The following is a 23600-nucleotide window of genomic DNA, read 5'->3' on the forward strand; positions in this document are numbered from 1 at the left end:
ATGCAACCTGTCCAATCCTACGTATCACTCTGTATGGCCCATAAAAGCGGGGCTTGAGCTTCTCAGCCCCCTTCTGCTTCAGTAACGACTGTCGGTATGGCTGTAATTGTAGGTAGACTAGGTCCTCTACCTCAAACTGTCTCTCCACCAAACCCCTGTCAGCATACAGCTTCTGCTGGTTCTGCGTTATAGCCATATTATCCTTGAGAGCTTGGAGAATATCCTGACTCTCTTGGATCCAAATCTTGGCTCTCGGAGCCTTGCTAGCACCAAACATCACGTCAACAAAAGATAGAGGATGATATCCATACAAAGCATAGAATGGTGACATACCGATGGACATGTGATGTGTAGTGTTGTAGCAGTACTCCCCCAGATGCAGCCACTTCAGCCATGCTCTTTGCTGCCCACTGACATAGTTACGAAAGTAGCCCTCCAGCCACTTGTTAACTATCTCTTTCTGCCCGTCCGTCTGTGGGCGATAACTGGTACTTGGTGTCAACTCCGTCCCCACCAACCGGAAAAGCTCCTGCCAAAACCCGCCCATGAAATGGCTATCCCTGTCACTGATGATGGTCTTAGGAAGACCATGTAGCCTGAAGACCTCTCTGAAGAACAACTCGGCCACCTGTGCTGCTGTGTAGTGTGCGGATATGGCGAAAAAATGTGCGTACTTTGTCAGTCGATCAACGACGACAAAGATACAATCCTTGCCCTGCACGATTAGCAACCCTATGATGAAGTCCATCGAAATACTCTTCCATTTCCCCTCCGGAATGGGAAGAGGCTGCAATAATCCTGCGGGATGGCTCATCTCCCCCTTGTTCCTCTGGCAAATGTCGCACTCCTGGACATGCTGGAGTACATCCTCCTTGAGGCCTTTCCATGAGAACCTCTCTCTAATGGCCCTGTAGGTTTTGGTAAACCCCTGATGGCCTGCCAATGGTGAATCATGTGATGCCTGAAGTATCTTCTTCTTGAGCTGAGATCTCTCAGTCAAGAAGATCCAGTCCCTGTAGTAGATGATCTCATCGACCACCCTATACCTGTCATCCGCCACCTGCCCATCCAAAACCTCATGCAAATCTGTCCTTGGAGTACTCTACTAAGAGTCGAGCCCTCTAGTCTGCGTCCAAGCTCATAAGAGACAACGTGGCTGGTCTACGTGAAAGGGCATCCGCTACCACGTTGTTCTTACCCTTGACATACTCAATGTCAAAGTCATATGCTTGGATCTTACTGATCCACTTCTGCTGCCTCTCCTGTAGCTGCTGCTGCTCCAAAAAGAACTTGAGGCTGTTGTGATCAGTGCTCACCCTGAACCTGTCACCCATTGGATACTGCCGGAACTTGGCCAATGCATGCATGATGGCCAACATCTCCTTGTCGTATATAGAATACAACCTCTCGTGCAGAAGGAGCTTCCGGCTCTCAAAGGCTATAGGGTGACCTCCCTACATCAATGCTGCGCCGATCCCCTCTCCCGATGCATCGCACTCCAAAACAAATGGCTGCAAAAAATCTGGCAATACAAGCATTGGGCAGCTGCTCTTCACCTCCTTGAGCCTGTCAAAGGCTTGCTGCGCTGTATCCCACCAACTGAATGCCCCCTTCCTCGTCAAATCCGTTAGGGGTGCAGCAAGCTGTGAGAAACTCTTGACGAACTTCCGGTAGTAAGTACAAATACCAATGAATCCTCGAAGTTTCGTCACGTTCCTCGGCTCCAGCCAATCTCTGATGGCCCTAATCTTCTCCTCGTGGACTCTCACTCCGTCCACCCCTATGATGTGTCCCAAGTACAACATCTCCGTCAATCCAAACTCACACTTGGAGAGCTTGGCATAGAACTGCTGCTCCTCCAAGATGCGCAACACTGTCTCAATGTGCTGGAGATGCTCCTCCCAAGTCCTGCTGTAAATGAGTATATCATCAAAGAATACCAACACAAACTTCCTTAAGTGACTCTAGCGGATCTGACTAGACCCCGAAGTGGCTTTGTTAACCCCTCAACATACATGTAGATCCTCCGTGCCGCGGATAGATCTAGCACCATCACTGAAACCCTCAAAAAATCTGAAATGTAGGTCTCTGGGCTCCCAGTCTATTTGAGCCTCGTCAGCGGCACAAAGTACTGTTCCGGATCCCTCTGGTCAAACCTCTCCATCAATCTCCTGGTGAACTCGGCATATGTCATCACTATGGAGTGTCCGAGTGTAACCATCCCATGGAACCACCAATCCTGGGCCTCACCATCCAAATGTAATGTCGCCACCTTGATGGCCTCCGTCTTCGACATCTGGTTAAGCTGGAAGTAAATGTCCAACTTCTCCACCCAAGACTTTGCCGAACTGTTTGATGAACCATCAAATGTAGGCAAGTGGAATCTACTAGCTGCACGGTGGGTGTCACCATCATGATAATGCCGGTACCCTCTGTGATGGTCGCGGGGTCTACTATCCCGCTGGAGCTGAACAAAGTCTTTGAATGAGAGAGCCTCCCTGAACTCCTACCCATAGGCCTGGTATTCTGAAAAATAATCGCCCATATGAACGGGCTCTGCCTCCTGCTGGGCTTCGGCCCCTGTGTCTGCTCCTAAGAAAGTGGGCATGGTAGAGCGTGTAGGGGCATGTGAGGCCACCTGCTGAGTGGTATCATGTTGTTCTGGCAAATGGTGGGATGCACCCGATCCCTCACCAACCTGGAAAACCCGTGGGCTCTCACACTGTCTAGCCTCTACTGCCGTGAATCTTTGCCCCATCACCTCAATCTGCCTCGACAGATCCTGTACTGATTTGAGGAGCATGTCCGCAAATCTCTTCCCGTCATCATCTACCATTGGATCCTCCTGCTCTGCATCCACCACAGGCTCTTTCTGTTTTGCGTCCACCACAGGCTCCTCCTGTTCTGCGTCCACCACCGGAACACAGTCTCCCTCTTCGTAGGTGTTCTCCAACCTACGCCCAACGTCTCTATATCTCCTACCTCTGTAACAGATATAGGGCTTTTCCCCCAGTGTCATAGTGTAATATTCCTAACCTAGAATATTCCTCAAACCCTAGCAAAAACTCCAACCAAATATATGCAAATGATATAATAACCCAGAAGTGATAAAATAACAATGGAACAACATATAATAATGTAAATCAGAAATATAAGCAGATATACAAGAAATGCAGCGAGAAATGCTAAGCCATTTTATTATACTCAGCAATAAAATGAGTACAAGAGGTGATTAGACAGATGGCACCTCGACTTGCACAAGGAAAGTGAAGAAATACTCTCAGAATGACAAGAATGGCCTCTTTGCATGGATGTTGCTGCTCCTGCTAGGAAACAAATGATGATTTGGGGCTGCTCCCCTCCTCGGAAAAAGCTGAAACTCTGGATTCGGTCTCTACTCAAGAAACCCAAAAAAACCTAGGAAGCTTTCCTGGAATGGCCGACCCCCGAAAAACACCCTCTTAGGGTTTTGCGTAGTTCCTCAATGCCCTGCGCTGCCACTGAAGGAAACCCCTCTAAACTCTGCCTAGAACACTGCTTGAAACCTTGCCAAAAATCCTCCAATGAGACAAGAACTGAACCCCTGCTCTATCTCCCAGCATAACTCGACCTGCAAAACCCCAATCCAGCACTACAACCAAAAAGAACTGTGTCCCTCTCCAAGTGCTGCGCAGTCCTCCAAAATGCTGATGAAACTGCTGCCGAAATGCTAATAAAACTACTGCTAAAATACCGATGGAAATACCTTGCCCGAGCAGGCACTTGAAGTCCCCCGGGGCTAAAGGTGAGATCTCCAAACAGAGACACTCAATGCATTAAATAGTGCTGCAGACCAGCTAAATAGCCAACGTGCTCAAAAGTCGGAACGACTAGCTCAAAATGCACATAACTGAATGGTCAAAATGAGGGGGCTCCTCTCTCTTGTATAGCTTCTGCCTCTCTCAATCCCAATGCTCACCTTCTCCTGCGTGATTCCCCTTTTGCCACGTGTTCCTCCCCTCCTGCGCAGTACCTCCATGTGTCTGCGTGGGCTGCATTTCTGCGTCTTCCTTTTGGCTTCCTTGGCTCTCCCTTTAAGTCACAACGTTGTGCTACTAGGAAGTGACTTTTATTCTAAAAGTGAGTTATGTCCCCCTTTCTCACTTTTTTTATTTTATTTACAAAATAACTATAGAAGGCAAAATTTGGCAAAATCGAATATTCCAATTAGCTGGGGCTAATTAGGAATATTACAGTCTCCCTCGGCAAAATGTTGCTTGTCCTCAATCAACTGCAGTGATGGATGTTGTAAGATCTTCTCATTCTCCCAAGTGGCATCCTCATCTGGCAAATTTTTCCACCTCACCAAGAATTCCCGGACCGTCCTGGTCTGCAGTTGCCTCTCTCTGGTATCAATGATAGCCTCCGACTGCAATACCAAATGCCCCTCATCATCCATAGGTGGTAGCTCATTTGTCACTGTTACCTGCTGCCCCAATACCTTTTTCAGGCATGATACATGAAAAGTGTTATGAATCTTGCTGCCTTGGGGCAGCTCCATCTCATATGCAACCTGTCCAATCCTACATATCACCCTGTATGGCCCATAAAAGTGGGGCTTGAGCTTTTCATCTCCCTTCTGCTTCAATGACGACTATTGGTATGGCTATAATCGTAGGTAGACCATGTCCCCCACCTCGAACTGCCTCTCTACCCGACCACTCTCGGCATACAGCTTCTGTTGGTTCTGCACTGTAGCCATGTTATCCTTGAGAGCTCGGAGGATATCCTGACTCTCTTGGATCCAAATCTTGGCTCTAGGAGCCCTGCTATCACCAAACATCACGTCAACAAAAGATAAAGGATGATACCCATATAAGGCATAGAATGGTGACATACCAATGGATATGTGAAGTGAGGTATTGTAGCAATACTCCCCCAGATGCAGCCACTTCAGCCATGCTCGCTGCTGCCCACTGACATAGTTATGCAAGTAGCCTTCCAGCCACTTGTTAACTATGTCTGTCTGCCCATCCGTCTGTGGGTGATAACTGGTACTCGGAGTCAACTCCGTCCCCACCAACCGGAAAAGCTCCTGCCAAAACCCGCCCATGAAACGGTTGTCCCTGTCACTGATGATGGTCTTAGGAAGACCATGTAACCTGAAGATCTCTCGGAAGAACAGCTCGGCCACCTGTGCTGCTGTGTAGTGTGCGGATATGGCAAAGAAATGCGCGTACTTTGTCAGTCCGTCAACGACGACAAAGATACAATCCTTGCCCTGTACTGTGGGCAATCCTGTGATGAAATCCATGGAAATGCTCTCCCATTTCCCCTCCGAAATGGGTAGTGGTTGCAATAAACCCGCGGGATGGCTCATCTCTCCCTTGTTCCGCTGGCAAACATCGCACTCCCTGATATGCCGGAGTACGTCCTCTTTGAGGCCCTTCCAGGAAAACCTCTCTCTAATGGCCCTGTAGGTTTTGGTAAACCCCTGATGGCCTGTCAATGGTGAATCATGTGATGCCTGGAGTATCTTCTTCTTGAGCTGAGACCCCTCAGTCAAGAAGATCCGATCCCTGTAATAGATGATCTCATCGATCACCCTGAACCTGTCATCTGCCACCTGCCCGTCCAGAATCTCACATGCAAACCTGTTCTTGGAGTACTCTACTAAGAGTCGAGCCCTCCAGTCTGTATCCAAGCTCATAAGAGACAACGTGGCTGGTCTACGTGAAAGGGCATCTGCTACCACATTGTTCTTACCCTTGACATACTCAATGTCAAAGTCATATGCTTGGATCTTACTGATCCACTTTTGCTGCCTCTCCTGCAACTGCTTCTGCTCCAAAAAGAACTTGAGGCTGTTGTGATTAGTCCTCACCCTGAACCTGTTCCCCACCAAATACTGCTGGTACTTAGCCAATGCATGCATGATGGCCAGCATCTCCTTGTCGTATATAGAATACAACCTCTCGTGCAGAAGGAGCTTCCGACTCTCAAAGGCTATAGGGTGACCTCCCTGCATCAATACTGCACCGATCCCCTCTCCCGATGCATCACACTCCAAAACAAATGGCTGCGTAAAATCTGGCAATGCAAGCATTGGGCAGCTGCTCATAACCTCCTTGAGCCTGTCAAAGGCTCACTGCGCTGTATTCGACCAACTGAATGCCCCCTTCCTCATCAAATCTGTCAGGGATGCAGCAAGCTGTGAGAAACCTTTGACGAACTTCCGGTAGCAAGTACAAATGCCAATGAATCCTCGAAGTTCCGTCACATTTCTCGGCTCCGGCCAATCTCTGATGGCCCTAATCTTCTCCTCGTGGACCCTCACTCCGTCCACTCCAATGATGTGTCCCAAGTATAACATCTCCGTCAACCCGAACTCACATTTGGAGAGCTTGGCATAGAACTGCTGCTCCTCCAAGATGTGTAATACTGTCTCAATATGCTGGAGATGCTCCTCCCATGTCCTGCGGTAAATGAGTATATCATCAAAGAACACCAACACAAACTTCCTCAAGTGACTACAGAAGATGTGATTCATGCAACACTGGAATGTAGCTGGGGCGTTGGTTAGCCCGAAGGGCATCACCAAAAACTCAAAGTGCCCATAGTGACATCTAAAGGCGGTCTTGGGAATGTCCTGCTCCCTCACGCGAATCTGATGGTACCCTGATCTCAAATCAATCTTTGAGAAGAACCGTGCTCCTCTCAACTCATCCATCAACTCATCGATCCTGGGTATGGGGTACCTGTTCTTCAGTGTCCTCTTGTTCAGGGCCCTGTAGTCAATGCACATCCTCAATGTACTGTCCTTCTTCTTCACCTACACCACAGAAGAAGCAAAAGGACTCGTGCTTGGTCGGATGTGCCCAAGAACCAGCAACTCCTGAATGGCCCACTCTATCTCGTCTCGATAGGCCTTGGGATGCCTATAGGGGGTAGTAATCACTGCCTGTATGCCCTGCTCAAGCTCAATAGTGTGCTCAAACCCCCGGTCCGGTGGTTAACCCGGCGGAATCTCCCCAAGTACTATGGCATACCTGTCAAGGATGGACTGTATCTCCGGGTGCATTGTCTGCCCTGTAGTCCCTGCCTCCGATGCACACAACTCTACTGCCCACTCTATGTCTCCCTTCCGGAAGACTGCCTCCATCCAATGAGCCGAAACAGTTTGAGGCGGATACGTATGCCGTCCCCGTATCTTCTCATGCCTCCCTGTCTTCTCATCATCCCACTCCATCTCTAGGGTCTTCCAATCTGTCGTGACCTTCCCTAGAGTGATGAGCCATTGAACACGCAGTATCATGATGGTGTCCGGAATATCGACCACGAAAAAGTGGTCAGTCAATGTGTAGGTGCCCATCGTCACTGAAAGCTCTGGAACATATCGAGCACACGTCATGGTCTGATCTCGTGGGACCAAGACTGAAAACCCATCGAAGCTCTCTTTCTGTATGCCTCTCCGCTCAACCATCTGTGCATCGATGAAGTTGTGGGTCACCCCACTGTCAACCAAAACTAACACTCGCTAGCCACGCACCATCCCTCGTACACGTAGCGTCAGATACTTGGGAACTCCTCGCAGTGCGGCAAGGGCCCCTCTGGTGGGTGCAAAAGATGCACCACCTGCTGCCGGCGGTGGAGGTGGCAAAGGTCCCTGTCCATCATGGCTATCTCCTGCCTCCACACCATCCTCTTCTCCACTGCTCTCGGAGAAAACCTCAATGAAATGTGCCTTGCCAGCAGCACATCTATGTCCTAGTGCCCATGGCTCCTGACATGTGAAGCACAACCGCTTCTTCTTCAGCTCCCTCTTGACATCATCGTCAATCTGCACTCGTCCTGGATTCCCCTTTGGAGGTGGAATCCTCACATCCTTCCCCTTAGACTGGAAAGTCTGTCTCTGGGGGTAAGGTGTCCGGGTCCTGGGTAAGACATCCTGTAGGTCCCGGGTCCTGCTGATAGCATCCTGAAGGGTGGTCGGTCTAGCGGATCTGACTAGACCTCGAAGTGTTGGAAATAATACTGAGAGGGGCGGTGAATCAGTATTATCATGTCAATTATTTTTCATTTCACAATCAGATTTGTATACGCTACTTCAGTTAGTAAAAACCGCATATGTACACAACTTAAGTTAAGGAAACCAGCGTATATCCAGCAGAGTTGTAATTCAAATTATTCTTCAGATGTTGATCATTAATCTGTGCATCAAACCATATAAACAGTAACCAGAAACAGTGAAACGGAACAGGCAGTCACACATAAGAACATAAGTTATAAGGTCGAAACCCAATGTGGGTGAAAACCACCTGCTGCAATTTGTCTCTATCTTCTTTTAATTAGAAACTTCTTTTTACAATGTTTCTGTACTGGTGCAGTCTTATACTAGTACGCAGGCTGCTACCTGCAGAAGGCTACAACCTTCTCTTGTTCTCCAGCTTCTCCTGGAAGGGAGCTACAACCCCCTTAGCTCTTGTACTAGCTGAGGTACTAGTACATAGGTGTTGACCTACAGAAGGCTACAACCTTTTCTTTTCTTCCAGGGACCACGTTTCATAAATTTTCAGACTGGATCCATGAATAACATCAATCAAACATCAAGTATATCTGCATCAACCAATCTCCTTTGTACAAACCAATATTGAATCAACCAATCACTTCTCAGAAAGCTGTAACCAGAATATAATGACAGTAACCACAACCCAGAACACTGCAACAATAAACAGAAGTAGCTAAAACATATTTCATGAGACGTATGCTACTTCAATATGCATAACCTGCGTGCATACGCTAATGTATTAAGGCCAACCTGCGTATACGCTATTTTGAATTAATGAACTAGTGTGTATACGCGCCTCTGTTGTGCTGAACCTGCGTATAGATCTATAAAAGATAATTTACCCTTTTCACTTATTCAGACATCAGTTATACCCAGATTATCAGATTTATAGATCAAGTCATGCGCCAAATATAACAGATCAAAATCACACAAAGATACTACCATTCAAGCCTTAAGATCTTGACCCATCAATAGAACTTATCCTTCTTCTAGTGCTCAGGTTCCTCCTTGATTCAGATCCAGCTATGCACCATTTTCCAATGACCAGTATTCTAGATCTTGCTCTTCATAAGATATTCAATACTTGAGTGAATGCCTTTGCCTAATGATCTCTTCCCCCTTTTTATAGTCTTAGGCCTTACTCAATACCATGGTCCAAAACCATAGAGAATCAATACCATGGACCCAATACCTGGGTTCAACACTTCGGACGAGATACCATGGTCTAAAACCATAGGTTCAAATACCAAGGACTAAATACCATGGACCAAAATTAAGTTTTCCCACATGTACGTGCTTTTCCTTGCATGAAAGTGCGTGCATACGTATACGCACCTTTTGATCATCTAACCCGCGTGTATATGCGACTTGGTTAAGAGGAAGCTGCGTATATCTCTTTTTCTTTCATTTTGAGAGCCTGAACAGTGATCTGTCATTTGAGTGAGTTGCCATCAAGGACAACACCTATGTCATAGCGCCAAACCTGTGTTATAATGCCAACACGAAGTGGCTTTGCTAACCCCTCAACATACATATAGATCCTCCATGCCCTGGATAGTTCTGGCACCATCACTGAGACCCTCAAGAAATCTGCAATGTAGGTCTTTGGGCTCTCTATTTGTTTGAGCCTTGTCAGCTCAACAAAATGTTGCTTTGGATCCCTTCGATCAAATCGCTCCATCAATCTCCTAGTGAACTCGACATATGTCGTCACCATGGAATGTCCTAGTGTAACCATCCCATGAAACCACCAATCCTGGGCCTCACCATCCAAATGCAATGTCGCCACCTTGATGGCCTCTGTCTCTGACATCTAGTTAAGCTGGAAATAAATGTCCAGCTTCTCCACCCAATACCTTACCGAACTGTTTGATGAGCCATCAAACGTAGGCAAGTGGAATCTACTCGTTGCACGGTGGGTGTCACCATCATGATAATGTCGGTACCCTCTGTGATGGTTGCGGGGTCTACTATCCCGCTGGAGCTGAACAAAATCACAGAATGAGAGGGCTTCCCTGAACTCTTGCCCATAGGCCTGGTACTTTTCAAAATAATCACCAATGTTCCACCAAGGTTCCAGGACGAGGGGGCGAGGGAGCGAGGGGGCGCGGGAGCGGCCTATGCAAAAGCTCCCTACCATTTTTTAGGAAATGTGGGGGAGTGTCAGGGTCTTAAAAATTTATAAATATAAAATATAATTTATTAATTGAGTCCACTATGACAATTTGGTTTGAATTGAAAAGCTACAAAGCATGATCATTAATATGAATATCATTTGACATTATCCAAATTTATAATATCATATAAATTAATAAATTTAAAATTCTAGTTCAGCTTGTTCAAATTCTAATTTAGATTTTGGTCAGACAGAGGGAGAGCTTCAGTTTGATAAGGTAGCCACTGAATTCTGTGAAAAGGTAAATGAACAGATCAGGAATACTGCATTGGCAGTAGAAGGGGCAACTACAATGGGTTGTCCAGCTGTATTGGATCCAACAGCTAGAAAGTTTGTTATATTATATATTATATAGACAGTACACCATATGTTGAAAGAAGAATTTTAGTTCCAGGAGAGATGAGAAGATCACATGAAAGAGTTTCTGACAGTTTACTATCAAATGACATTGACTGCAGGATGACCATCTGCGAACCAACTTGGGTGACCAACGATGGCATGGATAATTTGTCTACCTTATTAGAGCAATGCCATGCAGTTCAAACTTCAAACTAGCTGTGTATTTCAGGGGTAAAAATAATTTTCAGACCTGAGAATTCAAGCTGAGCAACTGTGCTCTGTGTAAATTTTGTAACTGTATAAATTCATATATAACGACAGTCCTGAGATTTCTTGCTGCCCATAGTATTTTGTCATGCTTGCAGTAAACGCATGTTAGTCTATAGTCCACCCAATTATTTCCCACATGACATAGGTGCTGCTTCCATAGTTTGTATGTCAAATGTCATGCAAATTAAAAACACAAACTGAATGTCTCATATTCTTTGCCTGTCACTCCAGTTATCTCCCCACTGTAATCCAGCCATCACTTGAGAAAAAAAGGAGAAGTTTTAAAAGGGAAAATTCATGTACGTGCTATATGGTCCAGCAAATTTCCATGATACTGACCCTCTAAAATAACGCTTGTTGAAACCAAAAGACAGCACAAGACATTATCCCCATACAGAACATGAGTAGCTTTGTACCACTTTAGGTCTATTAAATCATAAACTATAAGCAAGGCCATTTTTTTGGGAGCGTGGGGAAACATCCCCTCAGGGAAGGGAAACGTTTCCCTGGCACGTCCCCCTGAGTTTCCTCCATTTTGGGAGCGTGGGGAAACATCCCCTACTCGTCCCCAAGTCCCCGGAGCGCAGGGGAGCGAGGAAACTAGACCCCTAGGGGAGGGGGCGAGTCCCCGTGGAACACTGATAATCACCCATGTGTCCAGGATCTGCCTCTTGCTGGGCTACGGCCCCCGTGTCTGCTTCTAAGAAAGTGGGCATGGTAGAGCGTGTAGGGGCATGTGAGGCCACCTGCTGCGCATTATCACGCTGCTCTAGCAAATGGTGGGATGCACCCGATCCCTCACCAACCTGGAAAACCCGTGGGCTCTCACACTGTCTAGCCTCTACTGCCGTGAATCTCTGCCCCATCACCTCAATCTGCCTCGACAGATCCTGCACTGATTTGAGGAGCATATCCGCAAATCTCTTCCCGTCATCATCTGCCATTGGAGCCTCCTGCTCTGCGTCCACCACCAGCTCCCTCTGTTCTGCGTCCACCATAGGTTCCTCCTGTTCTGCGTCCACCACCGGAACACAGTCTCCCTCTCCGTAGGTATTCTCCAACCTACGCCCAGTGTCCGTGTATCTCCGTCCTCTGTAACAGATATAAGGTTTCTCCCCCGATGTCATAGATTGCTAGCTCCACAGGCTGAGCCAGATCTATGCTCTGATACCACTGTAATATTCCTAACCCAGAATATTCCTCAAACCCCAGCAAAAACTCCAACCAAATATATGCAAATGATATAATAACCCAGAAGTGATAAAATAACAATGGAACAGCATATAATAATGTAAACCGAAAATATAAGCAGATACACAAGAAATGCAACGAGAAATGCTAAGCCATTTTATTATACTGAGCAATAAAATGAGTACAAGAGGTGATTAGACAGATGGCACCTCGACTTGCACAAGGCAAGTGAAGAAATACTCTCAGAATGACAAGAATGGCCTCTCTGCGTGGATGCTGCTGCTGTGCTACTAGGAAACAAATGATGATTTGGGGCTGCTCCCCTCCTCGAAAAAATCTGAAACTCTGGATTCGATCTCTACTCAAGAAACCTAGAAAAACTCAGGAAGCTTTCCTGGAATGGCCGACCCCCGAAAAACAACCTCTTGGGGTTCTGCGCAGTTCCTCAATGCCCTGCGCTGCCACTGAAGGAAACCCCTCTAAACTCTGCCTGGAAAACTGCCTGAAACCCTGCCAAAAATCCTCCAATGAGACAAGCACTGGACCCTTGCTCTATCTCCCAGCATAACTCCACCTGCAAAACCCCAATCCAGCACTACAACCAAGAAGAACTGCGTCCCTCTCCAAGTGCTGCGCAGTCCTCTAAAATGCTGATGAAACTGCTGCTGAAATGCTGATAAAACTACTGCTGAAATACTGATGGAAATACCTTGCCCAAGCAGGCACTCGAAGTCCCTCGGGGCTAAGGGTGAGATCTCTAAACGAAGACACTCAATGCACTAAACAGTGCTGCAAACCAGCGAAACAGCCAGTGTGCTCAGAAGTCGGAACGACTAGCTCAAAATGCACATAACTGAATGATCAAAATGAGGGGGCTCTTCTCTCTTTTATAGCTTCTGCCTCTCTCAATCCCAATGCTCACCTTCTCCTGCGTGATTCCCCTTTTGCCACGTGTTCCTCCCCTCCTGCGTAGTCCCTCCATGTGTCTGCATGGGCTCCATTTCTGCGTCCCCCTTTTGGCCCCCTTGGCTCTCCCTTTAAGTCACAATGTTGTGCTGCTAGGAAGTGACTTTTATTCTAAAAGTGAGTTATGTGCCCCTTTCTCACTTTTTTTTAATTTACAAAATAACTATAGAATGCAAAATTTGGCAAAATTGAATATTCCAATTAGCTGGGGCTGACCCTTGAAAATCACCCCCTTGGGGTTCTGCGCAGTTCCTCAATGCCCTACGCTGCCACTGAAGGAAACCCCTCTAAACTCTGCCTGAAACCCTGCCAAAAATCCTCCAATGAGACAAGAACTGGACCCCTGCTCTATCTTCCAGCATAACTCCACCTGCAAAACCCCAATCCAGCACTACAACCAAAAAGAACTACGTCCCTCTCCAAGTGCTGCGCAGTCCTCCAAAACGCTGATGAAACTGCTGCTGAAACGCTGATAAAACTACTACTGAAATATCGATGGAAATACCTTGCCCGAGCAAGCACTCGAAGTCCCCCGGGGCTAAGGGTGAGATCTCTGAACGAAGACACTCAGTGCACTAAACAGTGCTGCAGACCAGCTAAACAGCCAGCGTGCTCAGAAGTCGGAACGACTAGCTCAAAATGCACATAACTGAATGATCAAAATGAGGGGGCTCCTCTCTCTTTTATAGCTTTTGCCTCTCTCAATCCCAATGCTCACCTTTTCCTGCGTGATTCCCCTTTTGTCACGTGTTCCTCCCCTCCTGCACAGTCCCTCCAAGTGTCTGCGTGGGCTCCATTTCTGCGTCCCCCTTTTGGCCCCCTTGGCTCTCCCTTTAAGTCACAACGTTGTGCTACTAAAAAGTGATTTTTATTCTAAAAGTGAGTTATGTCCCCCTTTCTCACTTTATTTATTTATTTACAAAATAACTATAGAAGGCAAAATTTGGCAAAATCGAATATTCCAATTAGCTGGGGCTAATTAGGAATATTACACATAAATTGTTAGCTCCACTATGATCTGATACCACTGTAATATCCCTTATCAGGAATATTCCTCAAACACAAGCAAACTCCAACCCGAGATGGACTGGGAGGGCATTTACCAGATATGTCGCCTCTTAAAAGAGGACTAGATCTGGAGGCTACCTGGCCCTTTCCAGACTCTGTGTAAGAGTATAGGAGAAAACACACAAGTGGTATAGTAGCCAGGAAGCTCAAAGAGATAAAAATAACAACGGTGCAACATATAACAATATAACCATAAGTAAATACTCAAGAAATGCAGAGAGAAATGCTAAGCCATTTTATTATACTGAGTAATAGAAAGAGTACAGGAGGTGATCAGAAAGATGGCACCTCGACTTGCACAAGGAAAGTGAAGAAATAGACTCAAAATAGCAAAGGAATGGCCTCTCTTTGAACTGTGCCCAAGCTGCTGGAGAACTGTCGTGCTGCTGCTGCTGCTAGAAATCAAATGAAGATTTGGGGTTGTTCCCCTCCTCAGAAAATGCTGAAACTCTGGAATCGGATTCTACTCAGAAAAACCCAGAAAGCTTTTCTGAAATGGCCAACCCCCGAAAATCACCCCCTTGAGGACCCACGCAATCCTTCAAGGCTCTACGCTGCCACTGGAATAAACCCACCACAACTCTGCCTGAAACTTAAAAGAATGTTCAATGAATTAATTCACATGGAGCAAACAGCTCAATGATAATACAAAGATATTTACAAGAATAGAAACATCAGGTTTCTATGTAGAATATCGAACAAACAGTTTCATCTAAGAAACTGCTAAAAGAATAAGAATAGAAACATCTAAAAGACTGAGCATTACTAAATAGAGATATAGAGATATATTCTAATACCCTCCCTTAATGCTCAATCTATTTACAACACCAATAGACCCGCGAAATTTTACAAATTTATCAGGACCAAGAGGCTTGGTAAAGATATCGGCGGGCTGCTCTGTGGTGGGAACATAGTGCAACTGAACTGAGCCGTCTTCAACCAACTGTCGAATGTAGTGGCAGTGAGTTTCCACATGCTTTGTTCGTTCATGAAAGACAGGATTCTTGGCAAGTTTGAGCACTCCCTGATTATCACAAAACAAAGAAGTAGGCCCTGTCTGAAAAACATGCATATCTGCAAGCATACGACGAAGCCAAACTGCCTCACAGGCTGCCTTAACTGCTCCCCGATACTCTGCTTCTGTTGAGGAGAGAGCCACAACCTGTTGCTTCTTACTAGTCCAAGTAACAGCTCCAGATCCTAGACTAAACACATACCCAGCTGTAGATTTACGGTCATCAACCGAACCGGCCCAGTCAGAGTCAGTGTAGCCACTGAGAGTAGAAGTGGAGCTGTGAGTATATAAGAGGCCATAATCAGAAGTACCACGCACATATCGTAGCACCCGCTTTGCTGCTATCCAATGATCAGCTTTAGGAGCTGACATAAAGCGAGAAATGTAGCTTACTGCAAAACTGATGTCAGGTCTGGTAGCAGTAAGATAGATGAGACTGCCCACTAATTGCCTGAATAAAGTTTCATCCACAAGAGGAGAGGATGACTGTGCTGAAAGTTTGAGCCCTGGTTCCATAGGAGTCGTGGCCGGTTTGCAATCCTGCATTCTGAACCTTTCCACAAGATTTTTGGCATACTTGGACTGAGAAAGAAAGCTCTGATTTTCAGTCTGCCATACTTCAACCCCCAGACAGTAATGAAGAAGTCCCAAGTCTGTCATCTCAAAAGTTCTGCATAGATCTTGTTTGATCCCATGGATCAAATGTGCAGAGCTGCCAGTAATGATAAGATCATCCACATAGACAACTACAAACAAGATATCATCATCAGTATGCTTGATATACAGGTTTGCATCAGATGGACTCCTCTGAAAACCTTGATTTGTCAGATACTGATCAATTTTTATGTACCAAGCCCGAGGAGCTTGTTTCAATCCATAGATGGCTTTAACTAACCGACACACTTTCTGTTCTTGACCAGCAACCTTGAATCCTGGAGGCTGCGTCATGTAGACTTCTTCTTGGAGATCACCATTTAGGAAAGCACTTTTTACATCCATCTGATGAACTTTCCATTTGAACTGAGCTGCTAGGGCAAGCACAAGCCTGATAGTACTCATCTTGGCTGTAGGAGCAAAAGTCTCCTCATAGTCTATGCCTTCCTGCTGTGAAAATCCTCGAGCCACAAGCCGAGCTTTATACTTGTCTAAGGTTCCATCAGCTTTGTATTTGACTTTATACACCCATTTGCAGCCTATGGGTTTTTTGTCTGCAGGAAGATCAGAAAGAGTCCATGTGTGATTTTTCTGAAGACTCTGAAATTCTGCTTGCATAGCCTTTTCCCACTCAGATATACCCTTAGCTTCTGAGTATGTTTGAGGCTCAAAAGTACTGTGAAGGTTAGCCATAAGAGCAAAATTGACTGTAGACTGTTGTCTGTTCTTATGCCTAGAAGTTCTACCTTCAAGGAGCTCATTATCCCGGAGATCACCTATGGTCTTAGCCCACCATTTTGGCCGAAGAGAAGAAGAACCAATATCAGGATTAGAGGGACCAATATCAGGAGGAAGAGAGGCAGGCTCAAGATCAATAGGGATAGCAAGAGGGGGATTAGCTTCTGGAGGAAGCTCAGATAGAGTAGTATCAAATCTGGATTCTACATCATCCCTCCCATCGGATGGACTGACTGGAAGAAGAACACTGTGAGGCGGATCCTCAGAACGCTGCTCAGAAGAAGAAGACTGAAAGAATCCTCTGTCTTCATCAAATACTACATCTCGACTGAAGCTAAGTCGACCAGTGGCTATATCTATCAGCCTATAAGCCTTGTGATGATCACTGTAACCTGTCATCATTAGTTTCTGACTTTTGGAATCCAACTTAGATCGCTTAGCAGATGGAACCCAAACATATGCAACTGAGCCAAAAACTTTGAGATGACTGATCTTAGGCTTACGACCAGACCACACTTCTTCAGGAGTCTTCCCTTTAACAGCCTGAGTAGGGGATCGGTTAAGAAGGTAAACAGCAGTAAATACTGCTTCAGCCCAGAATTTGTTTGGAACACTCCGGTGTTGTAACATGGAACGAGCCATTTCAACAACCGTGCGATTGCGACGCTCGACAACACTGTTCTGCTGGGGAGTGTAAGGTGTGGTGAATTGACGTTTGATGCCATGAATATCACAGAAGTTGGCAAAAGCTGAGGAACAAAATTCCCCCCCATTGTCGGTCCTAAGGGTCATGATATTACAACCAGATTCTTTTTCAACTAAAGTTTTAAACTTCTGAAAGGTACTAAGAGCATCAGATTTATTTTTTAAAAAATACACCCACATCTTTCGACTGAAGTCATCTACAATAAGTAAAAAGTATTTGCAAGCAGTTATAGAAGCTGTATTCATAGGACCACAAATATCAGCATGAAGTAACTGGAGTACCTGGGATGCGCGCCAAGATTCGCCATTTTTGAATGACGACCGATGTTGCTTTCCCGCTTGACAGGCGCTGCATACTCCCAACTGCTGAGTCTGAATATCAGGTAATCCTGACACAAGTCCCTCCCGAGAGAGCTGAGAGAGATACTGCATATTGAGATGCCCATATCGCTGATGCCATAGAGTACTGATGGGAGAGACACGAGCTGCTAGTGCCACTTCTGGAAAGTCACCGGTGTCAAGTAGCCTGTATAGACCATGGTCCTCGAGGCCAGTAGCAACTGTCAGACTGGTCTCCCTGTCAATGATTGAGCACTTGTGTGCACTGAACATAACATCAAGCTGAGGAGAATTCCTCATAATCTGACTGACAGAGAGCAGATTAATCTCCATACCAGGAACATAGTATACATTTAGAAATATGAGCGTGCGTCCACCAGACTGAATTTGAACTGTACCCCTGCCAGCAACAGTGTACTTTTCACCTCCACCAAATACAACTGAATCACTGAAAAGTGAAAAGTCAATAAACCAGTCACGCCTGTGAGAGAAGTGGCGTGATGCACCAGAATCAATGTACCATGCAGAGGAAGGTACATGTTCTGAAGACCTTTTAGCCATAAAGGCGTAAAAGGCAGAATCTGTCTGCTCGGAATGTTCTGCAACATTCGCTGTCTGATGTGACCCTCCCTGTTTCCTTTGTTCAGCAGCAATCCTCTGCCTGCAGTCTTTCTTCATGTGACCGAACTTGTGACAGTAATTACACTGTACACTTTTCTTCCTGTTAGGATCAAAAGACTGAGATGATCCTCTCTGCTGAAAAGACTGAGAGGACTGATATTTTGCAGCAAATGCATTCTCCAAGGGCACTGATGAAGTACCACTACCAAACTGCTGTTTCCACCTATCTTGCTGCAGAAGTTTGGTACATAAATCTGAAAACTTCAGATCAACATTTGTAATGTTAAGTGTTTCAATGAAGTGTTCATAAGATTTTGGTAGACTCTTCAGGGTAATGACTACCATATCTTCTTCCTCCATGGTCCGACCAATGGCGTCGAGCTGATCTCGAATGTCTTTAATTTTGTTGAGATGTTCCTGTAAAGACATATGTTCATCCATCATGATGGAGAACAACTGATTTTTGAGAAAAAAAGCTCTGCTTTTATCAGATGTCTCATGCAATTCTTTCAACTGTTCCCAGATTTCAGCAGCTGTCTTGCCAGAAGGGATCTGTGGTAACTGATCATCAGCTACAGAGAGCTTGAGAAGCATAACAGCCTCTCGATTTCGATCATCAAATTTATCTTGATCGGTCCCGGCTGTACCTGGACGAAGCTCTTTGCCCAAAATGAGTTGATCAAGACGCCTGTACTCAAAAATGGTCAGCAGTCTTTGTTTCCAAATGTTATAGTTGCTGCCATTAAACCGTTGATTTCCTTCTAACATCAGATTGGTAAGTGTGGCCATTTTCACAAAGAGAATACAAAAGTATGACACACAAGAACAATGTAGCTGACTGCTTATGCTGGTGAAAATTTAAAGAACGGACTTTCAGCTGTCTAAAACAATAGTAGGACTGCCAATACAGTTCTGAGAATACAGTTTGCCACAAGAAAATGCCGGTCTACCATAAGAGTATACTTATGCAATGTCAGATGTAATGAAGACTGTCAGGATCACAAAAAAAATTTCCACTGATTGGTAACCCACTGCTGGCAATCAGAACCATACATACAGCAAATACAAATTTTTGAAATACGGACCCACATATGGCATTAAGAAGCTTCAGATAATGATGACTATTGAAGATGACCTCGTGTCTGTTGATGATCTTATTGAGGAGCAGCTAACTGTTGAACCAGCAAATGAATACATTCAGAGTTGTGACATTGTTGCATTTAACAAAATCTAATGATGCACCGGGCGTGCAGCGTGCCAGTCTTCAGTTTCAAGCTTACACTGCTGGTAAATACCACGGATATATTTGGCTCACAAAACAAATACGCAGATCTGAAACAAATACGATCTACACCACGGATGTATTGGCCCACGTGAGCTTCACGTCACGTCTCAGGTATATATTAGTTTGAAATACGTGTCACGGTGTCACGTCTCAGTATATACGTCTCTTGTCTCAGGTATATACGCCTCAGAAATGAACCACGGTTTTCAAGTATCCACGGTTCTACAGCATACGGCAACGGAACCACGGGTCGGCAGAATATATTCACGCGTTTCAACAGAAATATGTATTGACCACGGGTTTCAAATATCTATCCACGGGATTTGAAATATAATGACCACGGGTGATTACATACGGGCGTATATTATAATCCACTTGCGTATATAAACCACGGGTTACGTATATAGAACCACGGGTTACGGGCGTATATAGAACCACGAGTTATATAACAGACAGAGCGTGTATACAACAGAGCTATAACAGAGCTATATAACAGACAGAGAGAGTATATACGGGTTATATATACGGGTTATATAACAGAGCTATGACAGAGAGCGTGTATACAAATGCGTGTATACAAATTTGGCGTATTATAGAACCACGGGTTTTGACAGCGTTTAATCAGCAAAAAAAATTTGACCGATGCTCGCAGATCAATTTTCAAAAACACAACTCCAATTTTCAAACAAACAAATGAGTTTTGAAAGTAGAACACCTGGATCACAAATGCTGAGAAATTCCACGGTGTGGTCGAGTAGCCGCCAGGTGAAGAAGGAGATAGCCGGATCCGTTATTCCAAGCAGAACTGACCAGCAAAAACTTCCACGAAAACAGTCACCGCCACAAAGTTATTTCTTTAATAAAATGATCATGCAAGAGAAGAATCCATTTCTGTATCGAGATGGACGACTGTAAGCTTTTATCACAGCGAGCAAAGCCGAGGCTAAGACTCAGTGAAGGCTGCCTGGCTTACAGAGGGCTCGACCTTAGAAAGGACTCAAGAGATTACGATGCAGATAGTATTACTGTTTCAAGAAAAAATCTCTTAACCTTGCTCTGATACCATAAAAGAATGTTCAATGAATTAATTCACATGGAGCAAACAGCTCAATGATAATACAAAGATATTTACAAGAATAGAAACATCAGGTTTCTATGTAGAATATCGAACAAACAGTTTCATCTAAGAAACTGCTAAAAGAATAAGAATAGAAACATCTAAAAGGCCTGCAAGAGTTGATCCCCTGCTCAACCTCCTAGCACAAATCCACCTGCAAAACCTCAATCCAGAATTCCTGCCAGGAAGAACTGCGTCATCCCTCTTAAGACTGCACAGTCATCCGAGATGCTCAATCCTCCTACCAAAATGCTGATGGAACTACTGCAAAAATACTGATGGAAATACCTTGCCCGAGCAGGCATTCGAAGTCCCTCGGGGCTAAGGGTGAGATCTTCGAATGGAGACACTCAATGCACTAAACAGTGCTGCAGACTAGCTAAATAGCCAGCGTGCTCCAAGTCGAAGTGACTAGCGCAAATGCGCATAATCGAATGCCAAAATGAGGAGGCTCCTCTCTCCTTTATAGCGTTGGCCTCTCTCAATCCCAAGGCTCACCTCCTCCAACATAGCTTTCCTCTTGCCACGTGTTTCTCACCATCTGCGCAGTCACTCGAAGTGTCTACGTGGGCCCCTCCTCTACGTGGTTCTTTGGCCCCGCTTGGCTCACCTTTTAAGTTACAACGTTGTGCTACTAGGGAGTGTCTTTATTCATGAAGTGAGTATGTCCCCCTCTCCTCCCCTTTTTATTTATAAATAGCTATAGAAGGCAAAATTGAGCAAAATCGAATATTCCAATTAGCGATGGCTAATTAGGAATATTACAACTTCAATCAAGAATTAGTTCCATATAGATTTAGCTATAAACAATGATAAGAAACTCTAGAGATTTATTTAAAACCAACTAGAGCATTCTATACCTAGAGCATACTTCTAAATCAAATGTCAATGCAAGATAGCTCTACATTAACAAATCTACAAGAGCCTATGGAAACAAATTAGATCAAAGCATGAGTAAAAGGAATTATACCAATGCTCAACAATTCATCACACTCGAAAAGGAGAAACACCTCATGAATGAAACCCCACTGTCAGCTGAGTGGGATCCAGCTGTAACAGCTAAGTTTTTACCTTTTCTATTTTAGCCTGCAACGTATTTGAAGAACTAAAATGAAACATCTTAATATCAGGAATGAATGTTTCATCAGAATCAGAAGAGTCAGAATTTAAACTTATCCTCCTGATATCAGGTAAATCATCATCTGAAGAATCTGAGCTGCTGGATATTTCAAAGTATTCTCCATTAGAATGGGATATGAGATCCCAATCTTGGGGATTGTGGATATTGGAGAATATATCCATGACCTTTACCTGTTTTTTGTTCTTCTTCTCTTTGCAGTTATTAGCAAAATGTCCTCCTTTTCCACAGATAAAGAAAGTAAGTTTCTTAGAAGGTTTTGCTCTTTTCCTGAATACCATCCTTCTGCGCTTAGAATTGTACTTTGGATAATAACCTTTTCTCTTGTAAGTAGATTTATCTGACTTACAAAAGCAATGTTTCTTAGCAACTTTTCTTTTCATCTTACTGTGACATCCAAAGTCATATGTTTCTGCAAAATTGTTACATAATTTTGTGCTGAAATGCATTTGTTTCTTGAAATTTTTCTTTGCCTTTTCTGCAGCACATTCCTTTTGTAATATAGTAACAATCAACTGATGTAGAGCAGCAAAAGATATATTTTCAATCTGAATTTTATTTAATTGAAAATAATGATCAATCAAATCTGGAATCTTTCCTGGCATGGATGCAATATAGTATCGTAAATATGCAACGTTATGAGGATCAGATGCTTGGTATAGCAACTTTTGCATCACACAGTAATAATCATGCAAATGATCTATATTGCATAACCTCTGAGACAAAAATAGTTGAGAATGATGGGCAGAATCTTCAGGAACAACACCTACAAATTCATGTGCTAAGGCATCAAATAATGCTTTTAATGGATCATCAATATATTCAATTATCTGATTTTTGTCTGTTTCTGAGAACTTTTCCCACCATTATTTCAAAATTCCAGTGAAAAACCAAACGATTTGAGTAACTAAGTCTGACCAGTCTGCCTTTGTTTCTGCTTTTCTTTGAAGTGCCCATGCATGCAAGTTATGAAGAGTAGTAATAACTTCATCATGTGGTAAACAATCAATATTTACCAATAAAGTATTACCATATCCTTTTGTACTAGGATTATCAAATCTGATATTAAGCAACTGCAAATTTTCTCTGTATCTTGAAAATGGACTAATTGTTGCTGCTTCATGTGCAGATGTATCATTAGGATTTTTACTTTCTTTATTTTGGAAGAAAAAGGGTTCAGTCCTTTCTCTTTTTGAACTAGATTCCCCTTGGGTCTGTTCTCCTGGTGTCTTGGAAGTAACACCTGACATGGCCAAAATTTGGGGAGTAGATGGTTGGCCATTTTCTATCAAAGTCTTAAGATTAACATAATTCTTTGGTAATCTTAGACTTTCAACAAAGGGAAATCCTTTCACTCTTTCTTTCATCAAATCTATTTTTTCTCTAGCTAAAAGTATTCCTTTACTGATCTTTTCAAATTCTGGGATGCTGACATTTTCAATTCCTTTAAAAAGTAAGCTTATAATACCATCTTGGGGTTGATTAGAGCTTGAGGTTGTAGAAATCTTTGAGCTTGTCAAATCAACTTCTCTATACCTGGGGGGTGAATGAGATTTCAAAACAGCATTCTGTAGATGATCTAGGGATTTCGAAATTATCCCCATATTGGACTGTATATCATTCAATGACTGCTTGTGCCCATTTTGTACTCCTAATATTTCATTATAACCAACATGTAATTTCTTAATATGTTCTTTGATTTCAAGGACATCTTTGGCTATATCATCAATATTTTGTAACATACAAACTATCTGATAGTTTGTGAAGTTTTGCATTTTCTCTGCTTCACTCTGTTCTGGATCTGTCAAATTCCTCATTTGAATCCACTGAAAGTCTGACTTTAATGTACCATTCTTAAATGTTCTTCTGGAATTTCCAGGTTCTAAATACCTTTCATTTACTTTGGCAATTATTTCACTTTGAGCTCTTGG

General features: G+C 44.2%; 1 protein-coding gene across 1 annotated transcript in view; it reads left to right on the forward strand.

Moving 5' to 3' along the window:
• Window positions 1-23600, forward strand: part of LOC149218004 (sulfate transporter 4.1, chloroplastic-like) — a 239296-nt gene that overhangs the window by 104886 nt on the left and 110810 nt on the right. The window lies entirely within an intron of this gene.

The sequence above is a fragment of the Pinus tabuliformis genome, chromosome Q (assembly GCF_031772625.1).
Source record: "Pinus tabuliformis cultivar Carrire ecotype Pingquan chromosome Q, CPIR1, whole genome shotgun sequence".
Classification (NCBI taxonomy): Eukaryota; Viridiplantae; Streptophyta; class Pinopsida; order Pinales; family Pinaceae; genus Pinus; species Pinus tabuliformis.